Consider the following 16,816-nt stretch of genomic DNA (forward strand, 5'->3'; position numbering starts at 1 on the left):
TAAACGTGTCCATAGGGCCCATGGCTAGAACAGGTGTGACATATACAGTATTGCCCATAAATATAGCAACTTTTTATAAATTCATTTTTTTAACATCCCTTTACTCTTTCAAGATCATTTGTTTATATTTGTTAGAACTGATATTGACAACAAAGTCGATGTTTACACTTCCAAAGGCCAAATCACATTCTTTGAAATTTTAACAATTTTTTTCAATTGTTGACTGGTCAAAAAGATAGCAACTTCTGCTTTTTGAACAATATATTTTACTTCAGTTGTAAAGTTCCGTTTGATTAGTACTGTGTTGCATTCTACAATATTTCTTATAATGGGTCGAGGTAAAACAATATCAAAGGATTTAAGGAAAATTGTGATTGAGAGATTTGATAATGGCGAAAAACCTATCGAAATTAGTCGAAGTTTGGGCAAAAATAAGTCGATAATTTCTCGAATTATTGCACAATACAAGACTAAAGACATCATTGGTCCGAGACCAATTCCTGGGAGACCTAAAACGACACCAGAAAAAACCGATCGCTTGATTGTTAGGATTTCGAAACAAAATCCATTTCTGTCATCAACTAAAATTCTTGGCCAAATAAAAGGAACAGGGGAAAAGATGTTAGTGCAAGAACTGTGCGAAGAAGATTAGTAGATGCTGGACTGTTTAGTAGAAGGCCAGCAAAAAACCATTTTTATCCAAAAAGAACGTGAAGGCCCGATTGCATTTTGCTGAACAACACGCTGACTGGAAGCCTGAACAATGAAGAAAAGTGGTTTTTAGTAATGAATCGAAGTTCAACTTGTTCAGAAGTGATGGTGTAAATAATGTTAGACGTCCTGTGGGAAAAAGGTTAAACAAAAAGTATATTGTACCGACGGTTAAGAATGGCGGCGGTTCGGTGATGGTCTGGGGATATTTCTCCTGTCAGGGAATGGGTCCCCTTCACAGAATTGTTGGAAAAATGGATAGATTTATGTATAAAGACATTTTAACTCAAAATCTAATACCATACATGGATGAAAAAATGCCCCTGAGATCGTATGTTCAACAAGATAATGATCCCAAGCATTCGTCGAAGCTGGTCAAGAAATGGTTTGAAGATGAAAAAATTGCTGTTCTGCCGTGGCCATCTCAAAGCCCCGACTTAAATCCAATTGAGAACATGTGGGAGTTTGTTGACGCGAAAATTCGTGACAAAAATTATACAAATGTGAATGACTTATTCCTTGCATTACAGAAAATTTGGGGAGAAATTAGTGAATACTACATTAATAAATTAATTCTTTCCATGCCTGAGAGATGTAAGTCTGTAATTAAACAAAAGGGTTTCTATACTAAATACTAACTAAATATAGAGTTTGTTTTTGTTTTGTACAATTTTTGTTTCAATAAATGTAGGGAATTGTAAAAATTGCTATCTTTTTGACCAACGAAAAATGAAACTTTTTTTTTTATATTTTTATATGATCTCTTTATTACATTTTCTTTAAGTATTCTAAATAGAATGTTGAGTGATAAGTTAAAAAAATATTTATAGGATTCTTTATCTGATATTTCCAGTTTTATTTCAGTTTTTTAAAAGTTGCTATATTTATGGCCAATACTGTATATGTATTTGAAATCAGGGAGGCGAACAAACTCCAAAAAGGTGTAAATATACAGGGTGTTAAAAAAAACTCAACTTGTCATTTTTTGACAGCTTTACGATGCTCGTTCGTTTCGTCCGATGGCGGATTCTGACAGTTCACAATAGAAACTGAAACATGTGTCTTACCTAATTTTTTTCTATTTCCGAAAATACAGATTTTCGGGACGAGGAAAAATATGGAGAATAACCCTGTACATTCATCGACTTCGGCGCTCATTAGATTTCGGTTCCATCTGGAGCCATTTTTTATTTTGTTGACTTCGGCGCTCACCGAACCTCGTTATTCGTTAATTCTTGACGCTTAGCAGACTTACGTTTTATCTTAAATTCTTTTCTATTTTTGGCGCGTGCAACGCTCGTTGGATTCTCGTTCTTTACTAAACGGCGTTTGCTAAACTGTTGATGACTACGAGAATAGCCCCAGAAGTACCCGACCAGACATCCACACTGGTCAAAACAATTACGGAATATTTCAAAATATTGTCTTAAAAGTTTTTTTGAACCCCACGAAACGTATCAAAACAACTTATATTTGTAGTTTGAAGTCTTTTGCTGATAAAATAAAGCACTTCTTGTTGTTTAAACTTGATTTGACCACTTGTGAGAATCCTGTTTGAAACTGTGCAAATTTTTAAATTAAAAGGCGACGGTTATCCAATATTAATTTAATTTGGTACAAAAATGAATTTTTAATAATGAGTGTGGCCCCCTCTTGCTGCTAAAAATCGTGACGGCAATGGTCCAATCAAATTATCAAAGACGTCTTAGGGAATTCCCTTCCATTCTGCAATCAGAGCATTTCGAAAATCTGGAGTAGTTCGAGGTGGTAAATTTCTGCTTGCATCGCGTCCTCCCAAAGTATTCCGAGCACGCCCAATTGGATTTCCATCTGGAGAATTGGGGGGGCCATACCATTCTCTCAATATTCATTTCGTCCAACCAGTTGGCCGCGATGTTAGCGCGATGTGCACAAGCATTTGTAACCATAAATGTGAACTGATTACCTATTGCTCCGGCATACGGTATTATAATAGGTTGAAGAATTTCATTAAGATCCCTTTTGGGGTTTAAGGTACCATTTCCAATTAAATAAAGATCTGTATGCCCGCCAAGGCTAATACCAGGCCATACCATGATGCCGCCTCTTTGAAAGTGAGATCTTTCTCTGATAAACTAATGATTGTTTCGTGTTTCGCGTTCACGCCTAATCAGAACACGTCGATTATCAGATTATAAAGTGAACCTCGACTCGTCACTGAAGAGCACCCGACCCCAGTCATTACCGGGTCCAATTTCGATGAAGCTCAGTCCGTGCTCTTCTTGCCCTTTTGTGTTCCACAGCCAGTAGAATACACACCATTGGTTTTCGGGTGTACAATGCGACATTGTGAAGTCAATTTCTTATGGTCTGAGTGAATACAAGCCTCCCGATACCACGGGCAAACACGCTTCTTAGAAGTGTTGCGTCGACATTGTGATTTCTTCTCGCGAGCAATTGGAGAAATCGGTCTTTGCTGGGTGTTGTTGATGGCCGACTTTGTTCTGGTCTTCCTCCAACATTTCCCGTCTCAAGAAATCAATTTCGCAATCTTGAAACTGCACTTTGGCTGACATTAAACACTTGGGCGACATGCGTCGGTGTTCGCCCAGCTTCGAGTTGCCCTATGGCTCGCCATGCCTGACTTTCCATTAAATTATGTTGCTCCTTCGTTGTAGGAATAACGAAATCAAAAAATTGCACACCACTTATTCCTGAGTGCAAAAATTCGACCGACACCTCAGTAGCACTTAAGTGCCCTTTTATGCTGTTCGTGAGAATTTAAGTTAAAACCTACAGAGACCTCTACCGCATGCATTGTTGGCGTGTTTAATCCCGTAAAATTATTGTTATCTGAAAGGATATAAACGAATAAAATTGAATACGAAAATTATGTTCATAAATAACATAATATCTCCTAATTGTTTTGAATAGTGTAGATGGCATTTATGGATAAAAATTTGTTTATATTACAAAAACCCAACCTTAAAAAGCTTTTGCCTAAAGTTTGAGGGTACTACATTGATTTGTATTTACTTTGAAACCGTCTTTAGTGAACGCTTTTAGAGGTTTTATGAGCACGGAGAAAATCGCTCATTGATACGTGATTCAATACTTTCATTTGAAAGGTCCTACTCCATCCAATATCAAAGCGGAGTGAGATTCTACTCTAGGGGAATCTGGTCCTTGGTTAACACTTGAAAACTATTGGCTGACACTGTTTAAACACGGTCGTAGGAAGTACCAAAATGAACTCCAAAGTGATTGATCCAATGACGATCTGACTGTTTCAAAAATTTAGGCAAAAATCTGCGAAGCAGTACTGGGAGATAACCTTCTCAGGAGGTACTACACATTCGCATTTTGACCGAACAATGAAATATGAGAAAGCTGTGCACAAGAGAGGTAGCAGCTTCGCTAGGCAAATATTCACAGCAATAAAGACCAATTATTGCGTCGATTCATAACAGTGAATGAAAAATGGGTTCATTATTTCACACCTGAGATGAAAAAGCAGTCACAACAATAGACTCAAAGGGTAAAATCGGCCCCAAAGGAAGCGAACATCGTTCCATCTGCGGGGACGGCGAAGGCGTCAGTTTTTAGGGATGCATGTGGGATAATTTTTATTAACTATCTCCGTAGAAAAAAGTAATAAATGGAGAATCTTATACAAACTTACAGCAGCGTTTGAGTGAAGAAATTATGAAGAAGCGACCGCATTTGGCGAAAACGGAAGTAAGGTTTCATCAAGACAACGCGCCAGTCGACACTTCCGTCATCGCGATGGCTCAAATCAAATAACTTGGTTTCGAACCTTTTCCTGACCCACCCTATTCGCCAGATTTAGCCCCATTAGTTTGCTTCCTATTTCCAAACTTGAAAAAATGGCTCGATGGAAAGGGATTTGCCAATAATGAAGAGGTGGAGTCAGGTCCGAGGTGGATGCCTGTTTTGAAACATTCGAAGTTTCTTACTATAAATAGGGTATAGGAGCTATAGAGCATCTCTAGAAGAAAGGGTCAATCTCAAAGGAGACTACAGTTAGAAATAATGTATTTTCATTTTTTTTTAACTGTTAGATCGGGCACTTCTGGAACTATCCTCGTATCGTACTTTTCGACTGTTTCACAAGCATATTATTTTTCGATAATTTTTGAAAACTGCTTGATCATTTCTCTTTATCCCTTGATTGGCACGTTCATCTGACGCTATAGATTTCTCTTACAGTCCTTTTGTTTACTGACTCCGGTTCTCAGCATTCAACAAATTTCTATTTCATCTTTAACTATTTTCTATTTATTTCAGTCATTATCAGATTTGCGTTCCTTTCTAACTTTGGCTCGTGTCGTACATTCTTCTTTCCTCGTTAATTTCGACTCAAATTAAGATTTGTGTTCCGCCCTGATTTTTGTTTTGTTGATTTAGACGCTTGCGGAAAATCCTCCTTTAAGCACAAATTGTTAATGAACAGGCCTATAACTGTTTCGTTCTATTCAGACCTGCAAATAAATGGTGAAGAACGACATTCAAGGCCGCATCAGTCGAAAAGATGGGCCCGAACCCATTTTGATGCCTTGAGGTACTTTAGAACCTTTTGAGAAGTTATTCCGGTACTCCTCTATAGAACCTTTAGAAAACCTTTGCAAATTGACGTAGTAACGTAATGGGAAGGTATTTTTCCACTTTGTCATATGGTCTTTATGTGTAAAAATGGGGATTTTTTTTGGTGATTTTTACACAAGTGTCTTGGAATTTCTTAGGGTTTTTGAGCGATTTATTGGGAATTTCTAAATATTTTTCGATATTTACAAACATAAGCTTGAACGAAACTTAACAGTTTTCTAGCCTATATTTGTTTGAACCGTAAGACTGTTCATAACTGTTTTGAACCGATTGTTATGGTTTCCACTGATCCCTCGAAATGATCATGATTTTCGAATAAGTTTTAAGTGTTTCTTGACACTTTTTGCGTGTAAAAAAATAAGAATTTTTATCAACTTTCTTGTCAGTTTTACGAATGCACGAAGTGACCTGATCACGTAAGACTCTTTTCTTCAAAACTTTGTCACCGAACCACTGATGCCAAGGAATTTTCTGGCTTATCGAGTTATTTCATAAGGTTTCTGAGCAAAGTTTATGGAATTTTGAACCATAGATTTATATGAAGTTTTCTTTTAATTTTTTTTTTCAGCTGACTCAGAAACCTTTTAGGGCTACGACGGATACAATCATGTTGATCATTTGATACCCGTAAACGAAATATCGACGATAATCAAATTTTCACTTTCAAAAATTTCTCCTCTCTTGATTTCCTTTCCAAATTGCTCTTAACAACATCGTCGTGCTTCTGACAGAAACGCCGCGTTATCTACATTGCTCTTTAATTCCAGACGTATAGGGGCAAATAAAAGATCGAAGTCAAGGGGGCGAAAAGGCCGCTTCAAAGGAGTTCCAGCAGGGGTGAAACTCGTGAAGCGTAACCAAGGAAACCAACAAATAATTCCGCTTCGCGGGTCACGAACACGCTTCCGGAAGTTGGAAGGTCGTTTACTCGGAAATTGTTTCCTTCATCATGATAATGATTACGTATAGGCATGTGGCATGTTATGATGACACTGAGGGCAAGAATTCATTAAAAATCCACATTCCTCAAAAAGACTACATTCATTTCTAGTCTCTTTCAGTTCATAAAACTCTATTTAACACCGAATCAATCAAGTTAAATGACAAATTGAGTAAGTTAGTAATTCAGCTAAGAGAATATTTCAAAGTTAGTTTCCTTAAGAGGACCTCGGCTGAAAATAGTGAGAAGTCTGTATGGTCGTTTAATGATGAACTTCGGAGTATCCACCAATTTGTTGTCTGAAATAATTCGTGACTGGGGAAATTCAAAAATAGACTTAGATGGTACTGCAGGATAAATTCGCCCAAGGAAACACACGAAAATATGAGGAGGTCACTCGACCAAAAGTAAAACGTATCTATTGATCATGAACTATTCGAAAATGACGACGCGACCAAGAGGTGAAAAGTGCGCAAGAGGGTCGTAATTTTATCAGTTCTTGTCTTGAATTGTGTGATAAAAAATGATGAAAGTTTGCCAAACTGTACGTTAATACGCTGCTGAGTATTAAAAAATACTTAAAAGAGGCCCTTTGTTCAAAGAGCTTATAAGACTATCCAGCGAGACTCGAATATAATACTCGTAAATTCAATTTCAGTTTATAACCTTGAGCAATCTGAATGTATAATAAATTGACTCGTTGATTACAATATGAAATTAGCTATAAACGTTCAACAATATACACTGCGCACTGGGACCTCACACACTTTCTCCCCTTCCTCTTACATTGATTAGCACCATAAATAAGTCTTCGCTTACCTGGTTCTACCTGCAATTTTAAGCCCACTGTTCGTATACCTTTGTAAATAAATTAGAATGTATGAAATAGGGTAATGAAATAGCTTAAGTATTACTGACACCTCTTGTTTACCCTGGAAGATCAAAAAACAAACGGTAAACATGCGGATTTACAAAACGAATGAACCGACAGTGAGTTTAATCCAGATTTAGTTGTCATGAAGGCGATGATTTATGACCAATTTGACTCCCGGACCCCAATTCAATACAATCAGGGGAGACCACCATTATTTTACTCTCCGAAACCGGTTTGTTTTCGACCATTACTCTTTTTCGAATTTTTACTGCTCGTTTCAGGTAGAGATATTTGTTTATAATTAACTTAAATGACAATCGAGACTACAGAAACAAATTTGGAATGCTCCCTTTAGTTTCGCAAACGTTCGCGATCTTGTTTCTTTGAGGTTCACATGAAACTAACCGTGGACGTATCTACTTTTTGTCATCGTTTAAGCCTTGAGAGAGGATATCTCAAGAATCCGTGAAGCGTCAATTGTTTACAAAAATTGAAATTTATCGCCTCGTTGAGCTCATTTCGCCCGCGCAAATCGGGTGGCAGCATCCGTTAGTTTTTGAGATACGGGGTCACTTTGATACTTCATTTTGCGGTATGGTCATGTCTACTAGTTTTGGTTGTCAATTTTGAAGTTGCAGACGAATTTTCTAATTCGGAAATGTGGCAAAGCCAGTGTCGTACCATCAACATGAGAGCCGTTAAAAATACTAATACCATAAAAAAGAAACGAAGCCCTGATACTTAAAAGCCCGGTAGTTGCCAAGGAACGCCCCTCAGGCCGCTGAAACCTGATATGGAGAAACTTATGGTCTTTGATAATTGCAAAAATTATCAACTTATACAAGGTGATTTTTTTTTACTCACCGACGAAGTGAGGCAGATGAAAGGTGGGGCCATTTTAAGAAAAATACTTTATACAGGCATATGTCAACTGTTTAAGGATTTAGAAGACTTCAAAGGCTACTGCATACTACCTATTAATAACTAAAAATTATACAAATGAGACAATTAAAAGTTAGAATCTAAGTTACTCAAAATATCCTCCTTCTGCAAGAATATATGTTTCATAACGACGAAGTAATAAATTTTTCACCCGCATCAACATATCTGGAAAATTTCTTACATCAACAGCAGTCATATGGATTCCATCTAACGACTGTTACCTTTCGTTAATCATCTCTTCGAACGCAACTTGTTTCAGATGAGCCCATAAATTGGAATCCAAACGGATTTAAGTCGGGAGATCGCGGTGGCCACGAAACTGGACTGGCATTACATTATTAATGTTTTTAGTAATAAATACTTCGGAAACCCGTTACAAAACCCATACAACTAATTACTGTACAAACGCACGCACTTGACAAAACTAACCGAAAGACTATTACAACTGCAGAAGAAATGAAAGGATAATCCCTACAACTCGACTGTACTAAAGCCATTTTGCTTACTAAGAGAGGCAAGATAATTCCGCGTCTTCTTTCCGTCGACCACCCTCTTGGAACACTTCCAGATTTAGATCATGAGTTTGGTTTGTAACAATATTTAGTCTAATTTAAAAATATGTGCCATGGCATAAACACCAGTTTGGTCAACATCCTTTGTCCGAGGAAATATACAGGGTCTTTGGTTTACCGATACACATCCGAAAGAGGGTGGTGGGTAAGATGATTGTAAACGTATTTGACCATATATACCATTATACAAAGTGTCACGCATTTCCAGATATCGCCATTTTTCCGAATTTTACCAAATTCGTTGTGTATTTCCGTGTAAGTTACAATAAAAATTTAATAGAACATTTGTTGTGACTCTGTCGGTTTTCGCATAAACTTGTATATGTGTTTTATCGATATCAAACATGTAGTAGGATCTGCATATGAAAAAAAAATGTGATGCTTGAAAATTCTAAAAATGAATTTCTCTAATATCAAACTTGAATTTGTAAGTAAATAAAGAGAAAGACGCTAATGGAAGAGTCGTTCAAATATCTTTAAAAACTTCTTTGACCATTGAAAATCATATTTCAAAACGATGGATGTCCGGTCCATTATCAGTGAACAATAAATGAGTTTCTAAATAATCAATTTCCTGAAGGTTGGATAGGACGAAATGGATTGACATTATGGCCTGCCAGATCTCCAGATCTCACTCCAGTTGTCTATCATATCTGGGGACGAATGAAAGAACTGGTATACAATGAGGAAATTCATGATCGAGACCATCCCATTCAAAGAATTAATGAGGCAGCAAAATTAATGAAGGCTGAAATGAGGCTAGGAGTAACCACCACAGAAATGAGACGAAGACGTCGATGTTATATCAGAAACGGTGGTTCCCGTTTTGCGAATAATAATTAGTTATAAGTAAATAGTATAATTACATAAATAATAATTAGTTATTAAGTTTTTATTCAATTTGTTAAATTGCCCTGTGCATTTTTTCTATTTTTTTTCTTTTTTAATTAAATACCTTATGGAGCATTAAGGCTGCGCCTTTCAATACATCATTCGGAAGAGCAATGATCAAAGATGTTTTTAAAGATATTTGAACGACTCTTCCATTTGCATCTTTCTCTATATTTACTTACAAAGTCGAGGTTTGATATTAGAGAAATTCATTTTTGGAATTTTAAAGCATCACATTTTTTTTCCATATTGCAGATCCTACCACATGTTTGATATCGATAAAACACATATACAAGTTTATGCGAAAACCGACAGACTCACAACAAATGTTCTATTAAATTTTTATTGTAAATTACACGGAAGTACACAACGAATTTGGTAAAATTCGGAAAAATGGCGATATCTGGAAATGCGTGACACTTTGTATAATAGTATATATGGTCAAATACGTTCACAATCATCTTGCCTTCCACCCTATTTCGGATGTGTATCGGCAAACCGAACACGCTGTATATTTACAGTGTGGCCCATTTAATATGAAAACACTTCTGCAACTTTTGCATTAGTAATTCGAAGTCAAAGAACCAAGGTTCAAATGACAGAGAATGAAATCGTCTATTTATGCAGTAAAAATCATTTTTTAACCCACACGACCATTGTCTATTATAACTTGTTTTCTATGGCAAAAATCGAAAAAAATGCATAAGCGTATATTTTGGAACAATCAGCACGCTACTGAATTCAACACTTTTGGGTACGTACCAAATTTCATTAAAAAATTAACAACTATTAACCATTTCAAGAAAATTTATTTTACAGTTGCAAACAATATTATCAAGATGGCCATAAAAACAAATTTAAACGAATTAAATTGAATGATTAAGAACGAAGTTAATAAATGGTGGTGAAATTAATTTCTTTTTGGACGGAAATCTAAATGGCCCAAATTTTCAAGAATTTCTTCGGGCAAGAAGTGATGAACGCTTTGGACGATTTGCCACTCGCTTATTTGAGAAACCTCCATTTTCAATTGATGGAGGTCCTGTTGACAACTCCGCTTGTGTGCGACAATGTATAAATTTGCATTTTGAAAATAAATGGGTAGGCCGCAATACACCATTAATCGAATAGCCTTCTACGTCTCTAGGTCTTACGTTCTTGGATTTCTTCTGTGGGACACGATCAAAAATGCAGTTTATAAATCGGGTTCTCACGACATTGAAAATCTTCAAACCCGTATACGCAAAGGTTATGAGGAAATAACTCCACAACAGTTGAAAAGTGTCCAAAGCAACATTTTAAAAAGATGCAATAAATTTGTTAAATTAAAGAGTGGTCCAGTGGAAACTCCCGGGATTTAATTTATTAGTTTATTTATTTTACTTTTTATTCGTTTTTTTGTTATCTTGATAAAATAATATTGTTACCAACTGCAAAATGTATGTAAGTAATACTAATTTTTTTGATAAAATTTGGCATATACCCGGTTTGAAAAACGTTGATTTCAGTGGCGTACTCACTTTTTACGAAAAAATACCCTAATCCTTTTTATCCGACTTTTACCAAAGAAAACAAGTTCTACTAGGCCTTGATCGGGTGAGTTTAAAAATAATTTTTACAGCATAAACAGAGCTTTTCGTTCTCTATCTTCTGTATTTTGGTTCTTTAAAATTGAGTTACAAATGCAAAAATTATTAAGGTGTTTCCATACTAAATGGATTACTCTGTATATATAGTAATAAATAGGTAATATGCAGAAAATTTAGAAGTTTTCTAAATCCTTAAATAATTGAAATCCGATACATATAGACATATATGTATGTATATGTCTATATGAAGTTTTTTTCTTAAAATGCCCTCACTTCTCATCTGACACACTTTGTCGGTGAGCCGAAAAACCACTTCGTATGTTAAAAATCAGTGGTATAATAGATGGTTTGATTATGGAACAAAAAGAACGATTTGCAACGTTTTTAGTGCTTTTCGTGCGGCGACAAAAATTTGAGAATGATGAAAAGAATTCCGTACTTAAAACTTCAAAATTCTATACTTCTGTTCACCATAATGACCCTTCGGAAAATTGATGCGTGTTAGTTTTACCTCGTTGCCAGGGATACCGGTACAAAGCCGTGAGAAATAAGCTTATTTCCTTACAGTTGCGCACGAAACCCGTGAAAAATCAATTTAGGGAAATTCAAAACTTGGAACCTTCTTGCCGCTCCTCTGTAAGATTCACGCTACCCACTGTGGTGGAATTTGAAATCCTCCAACACGCTGCTTTAAATTCCTGCCGATTCTCCATTAAAAAACGTTGTTTCAAATAGATTTAAAAGGGAATTCGAACGCAAGGAAAAACCACCCAAATATCGACACCCTTGAAAGAGCTATACGTTCGAGCAGACAAATTTAAACGTGCCAGACCCTTATAATATAGTATTATGGAAACTGTCCAGAAATCCGGGTCCTTCCACAAAAATTCAATCCATCTTTGATCAATATTCCAATACAGGACTAGTGTTGGACATTGGACAAACATCGGGTGATTTTCCCCTTCGTCGCATAATCTGAATTGCTTCATACTTCAGGTGGGCTGAAATCGATTATATTATTCTGCATATCGCCGACAATAGAGAATAAATTTTATACAATTTATACTTTCAACAACTTATAGTCCGTCGTCAAGAGCTTTTTTAATTTTTTGTAAATCTAATTTCAAAACAGTATAAGAAATGTGAGATTACTTCATATTCCATTTATTCCATTAATTATTCCTATATTGTAGTTTCAGTTAAAGCTGAAACATAGAAATATTATTGAAAAACAGGCAGTGTGTCCCACAGTCTCATGTTAGATACAGTCGTAGGTATGGAAAAGCTAGAAACCATTTTTTTAATAATGATAATAATAATAATTTCTAAATTAAACAAGGAATTCACATATTGAGATGTAAATGGCCACTGTCCTACTATGACAAAAGTTTAACGTAGAAAATCAGAGAAATGAGTCCTATCTACCTATATAGACTTCTTTTTTGACCTCCTTTTTCATTACCGCATCTGGCAGTTTTCCCATACCAACCATATATGGTACCTCCTAACACCAAGGAATTTTATTTCTAAGATCTGAAAAATCGTTTGTTTTGAATCACACGTTTTATAGTGGTGGGCGGGGAAACCAGCGCGCGCACGTTGCTACTGGAGAGCCCAGCGCATGCCTACTGTCGCTACAGTTGGGAGTGTATTGATGCAAATGCGGCATGAGGGTGTCCCGTGTGAAAGACAGTCTTGATATATTTGTTGCTTTTTTGTATTACTATGAGGACCCAGTGAAATATTATTATTTATTTAAATTCTCCTATCGGGGACAAAACACCCTAATCGTGCCGTAAGTACTAAAATAGCGATGCCCTACAAACGATTGAACATGTAGCCAATGACCATATGATGAATTATTTAGGGTCCACTTAACAATATTCTGCTAATTTTACCAAGAGGATAATTTCAATTTAACCGGAGAAATTGGCCGCCAATGTTCGCCCGCATTTTTGTCAGTTTTATTGAAATTATTTTGTTAGTAAAATTACCCCAAATTTGGTAAATTGGCACTTACAGTACCTAACATTATCTATCACCGTTGTAAATGAAAGATTTTTTTTTAGTTAAAATTGATTAATTAATTAAAAAATCGGTTAAAATTATTTTTAATAAAGCCGTTCAAATTTAACAATTATTTCTATTGAGCGGATCATCAAAACGTGACTTTCCAGCACTTTTTTGTCGCACGACCGACTGGTCATGGATGGTAAATTTCCATTCTTGATCTTTAAAGACCAACCATGATTTCTATTTAAAAAAAAATTATTGTATTTATGTTTTCCCCGGATCTTAAAATTCATATGTATTTTTTCTCTTAGGTTTGGTATTTTGATTCTTAAGACATTCCCCTAAATTTCCTTATATCACTTCAAGCGGTTTTCGAAATATTTTATTTTATTATTATCATTACAATATAATTATATTCGATACTTTTTATCCGATTTGTGTATTTTATTTTGTTTATATGTAGTTTCTAGATAAAAATAAATGATGAAAAAGCAATTTTTCTCAATTTAACGGACCCTGCAATTGCATGTGTACTCTTGCAGTTTTTGAGAGGTAACAATTCGGCAAATTTTCCCATTTTTCGCCGATTAGAAACTTTGTAATTACCATACGTTTTATTGGCCGACTTCGTATCGTGCACACGTGATCATTAACTCTAGCAAAGAGTGCGGCTGGCGTGATGGCGATCAATAAAAATGCCCGACCGTCATTTCCACGTCGGACCTCAATTAAATATGGATATTACGGCACGCGCAACCCATTTGTCGTGTTTCCCATATGGTCTGATGGCCACTTGGGCCCCGGTTAGATCATTAACCAAGATGACTTATTCGGGCAAATGATTTTAATCGGCGGCTTTTTGCCAACCACTTTCTCGAAACTCGAATAGGTGGAATCGGATGTCGGATCGCGAGATATGGGTTTTTCTTGCACGTTGCAGGTTGCCCACGCATGGGAAAGGTAGGATGGGTTTGCAACCTAATTATTAGTAGCGCTTTGGTATTTGTATTCCACACGGTTGCTTCGCATATAAAAAATTGATCATTTTGCATAAGATTATGATAGATCGGCTGAATGTCGTGTAGCACCGGTTACAGTTAAAAAAACCGGCATAAATTTATTAACAAAATGCTTTTTTCAAGTGAAAAAAAGGAGATATGCCAGAAATTTCGCAATTAGATCATTTAGCAGCAATTAGAAAAGAAATCTAAAATAGGAAATATGAAAATCCCAGGTGGTGCTCATAAAGAAAAACAAAGTCGGTGATGGTTAGCGAAAGTCGAAACGCTGGATTTCAAATACGACATCGCCATATTTGATTTTTTAGTTCGATCGGTTTTATACTAAGTAGATTTGATCGTTACTGAGATTTCCCCAGAAACAGAAACGGACACCATGTAGAGCTTGATGAAATGATTGAGGTATTTTATAAAGCAGTTGCTTGCATTCCTAGACATCCGCGTTGAAGATTTCAAAAATGGCAAAAATTCTACGCAAGGAATTTGCTTTTTTTCAGAATAACTACATATTGTTTTTCTCTTGGTTTAATCGTTTTCAATAGTATGTAAAACCTAGAAATCCCATTTCGGGTCCTCAAACCCCACAAGATATCGAGGGCCTCTTCAGAATATAAAAAACAATTTTTTGAGCGCCCTAAGGAGTGCTGCAGAAAGCCATTGGAAATATTGATATCACTCGTTGGAACCTTAAGAAAGATGGAAAAATCTTTTGTAACCAATTTTGAGAATTGCATCGACGATATTACGATTTTCAAGATGAATAGAGATGTGACAAGAATCGAAGAGAACGGAAGGAAATCTTCGAAACCCTTAGAAATTAAATCCACAAGAAAGCTGCGTGCCGGGCGTCTTTACGTTACGTTACGTTACGTTAACTTTTCACTGCGTTATGTAGATCTATAAGCCGGGCTTTAATCTCCTTGAACTAAATTCGTACCTCATATTTGAACTAGTATTCGCTACGCCACTGGTTTAATAAATTTGTGGCTTAGACCTTCTACAAAATTAGCATGAACAGTCGATAACCATGAAACCGACAACGAACGATCTTACAACTGCAAATTTATTCAATATACGATCAATATTTTTTGACTTGCATTTATACTGACTGGCTCAAGGCTATCACGTCGGGTACCCGTGATAAGGTTATGTTTGCCTGAAATCTGCGAAATTCTTCTGATACTCAGGGTCAATTCAATGAGCATTAGCGCAGATTAATTTTTGAGCTTAAACAAGTTAATGGGCGTCTTAAAATATCTGTCCGTTTAATGACCCATTTGACGCGTGGTGATTACGTTTAATTTATAAAGCTTCCAGCTGACTAACCAAATATTTAAACCCGTTTAATGTTTAGCAAATAGCAGCGTCGGCTTCAAAGTATCTGAACCAAAATACACTGATTAACATTCCGTTTACACAAAAACAAAGTCTAAGGTCACTTTCGAGCATTAAAATAAGCTCGACGCGTTTAAAAATATATACGAGGGATTCGTTCGATTTGATTCGCCATTGTAACGAGTCTCAATTGGCGTTCGTGTGCGGTAATATAAGTTTTTTCAGGTTAAGAAAGCTACAGGAAAACATTTTATTTCTTGAGGTCAGTTTAAACTTGGGTCAAACCATGGTTTAAGCTAGGGTTCAATTTAAACTAGAATTTGAACAAAACTCTTATGATTTATGTGTCAAAATTTTCAGTTTAACGAGACTGCGATTGAGCGGGTTTTCCGCACGAGTGAGATAAAAAAAATTCCGCACAAAAACAAAGTGGCATATGTGGGTAGAATTTTTGTATGGAACATGTGCACACATAAACTTGTATGAGTTTGTGGAAAATGTCGTATCTGATGCGTGCGAGAAAGTTTTTACCGCACTGGATCGCTGACCCAACTGCGCCTGGTGCCGACAACTAGAATCAGCGGGTGGTAAAATATCATTTGCTTGTAGAGTGCAGTAGAGTATCTTCTCCACACTCTAAAAAAACTAATTATGCTGTCTTGTCGGTAAAAAAATAACTTTATATTTTATGAAAATATGAAATCGAAAAAACTTTTTTATTTAATAACAATGACAATTTAGGAAACTTGCTGATATGTAGGTTTTTATCGATGGTTGACCAACGGTGTGGAATAATCACCAAATTGTTAACCTTTTGAATACAATGTGTTTTAAAAAATATGTCCGTAGCAGAAGAATCTCATAAACAGAAAGAGATGCGAAGCAATGGACTTAGCTAAATTAGGAAACAGGAGTGCGGTTTTCGAAATTCATGAAGTTCCCTCTATTTTCGCCTTGATGCGTTATGAACAGATCTTCCAGTGGAATTAGAACCTGTTACTAGAGTTTTCATATTATTCAAGATGAAATTAAAAAAAAAAAACATACAAAAGATATAACAAATTTTTTCTCTTGCGAGTGCGGCACTGAGTTTCCACACTTTTTAACCAACTTTTGCTCGTAAACTTTCCGCAACGACTCAATCGATTTTTCAGTTTTATTATATTTGAGATTTTCAGGTTTTATTCCGAGTGTATTTCGTTAATTTCCACGGTAATCGCAGAAAATACGACATTACCACACGATCGTAAGACAGCGATATTTATTGCACTGTTTTAAGTAGCCAAAAGCCCTCGTAATATCAACAATTTATGTACGTTTAAAAG

This window comes from Euwallacea fornicatus, chromosome 18, assembly GCF_040115645.1.
Source record: "Euwallacea fornicatus isolate EFF26 chromosome 18, ASM4011564v1, whole genome shotgun sequence".
NCBI lineage: Eukaryota > Metazoa > Arthropoda > Insecta > Coleoptera > Curculionidae > Euwallacea > Euwallacea fornicatus.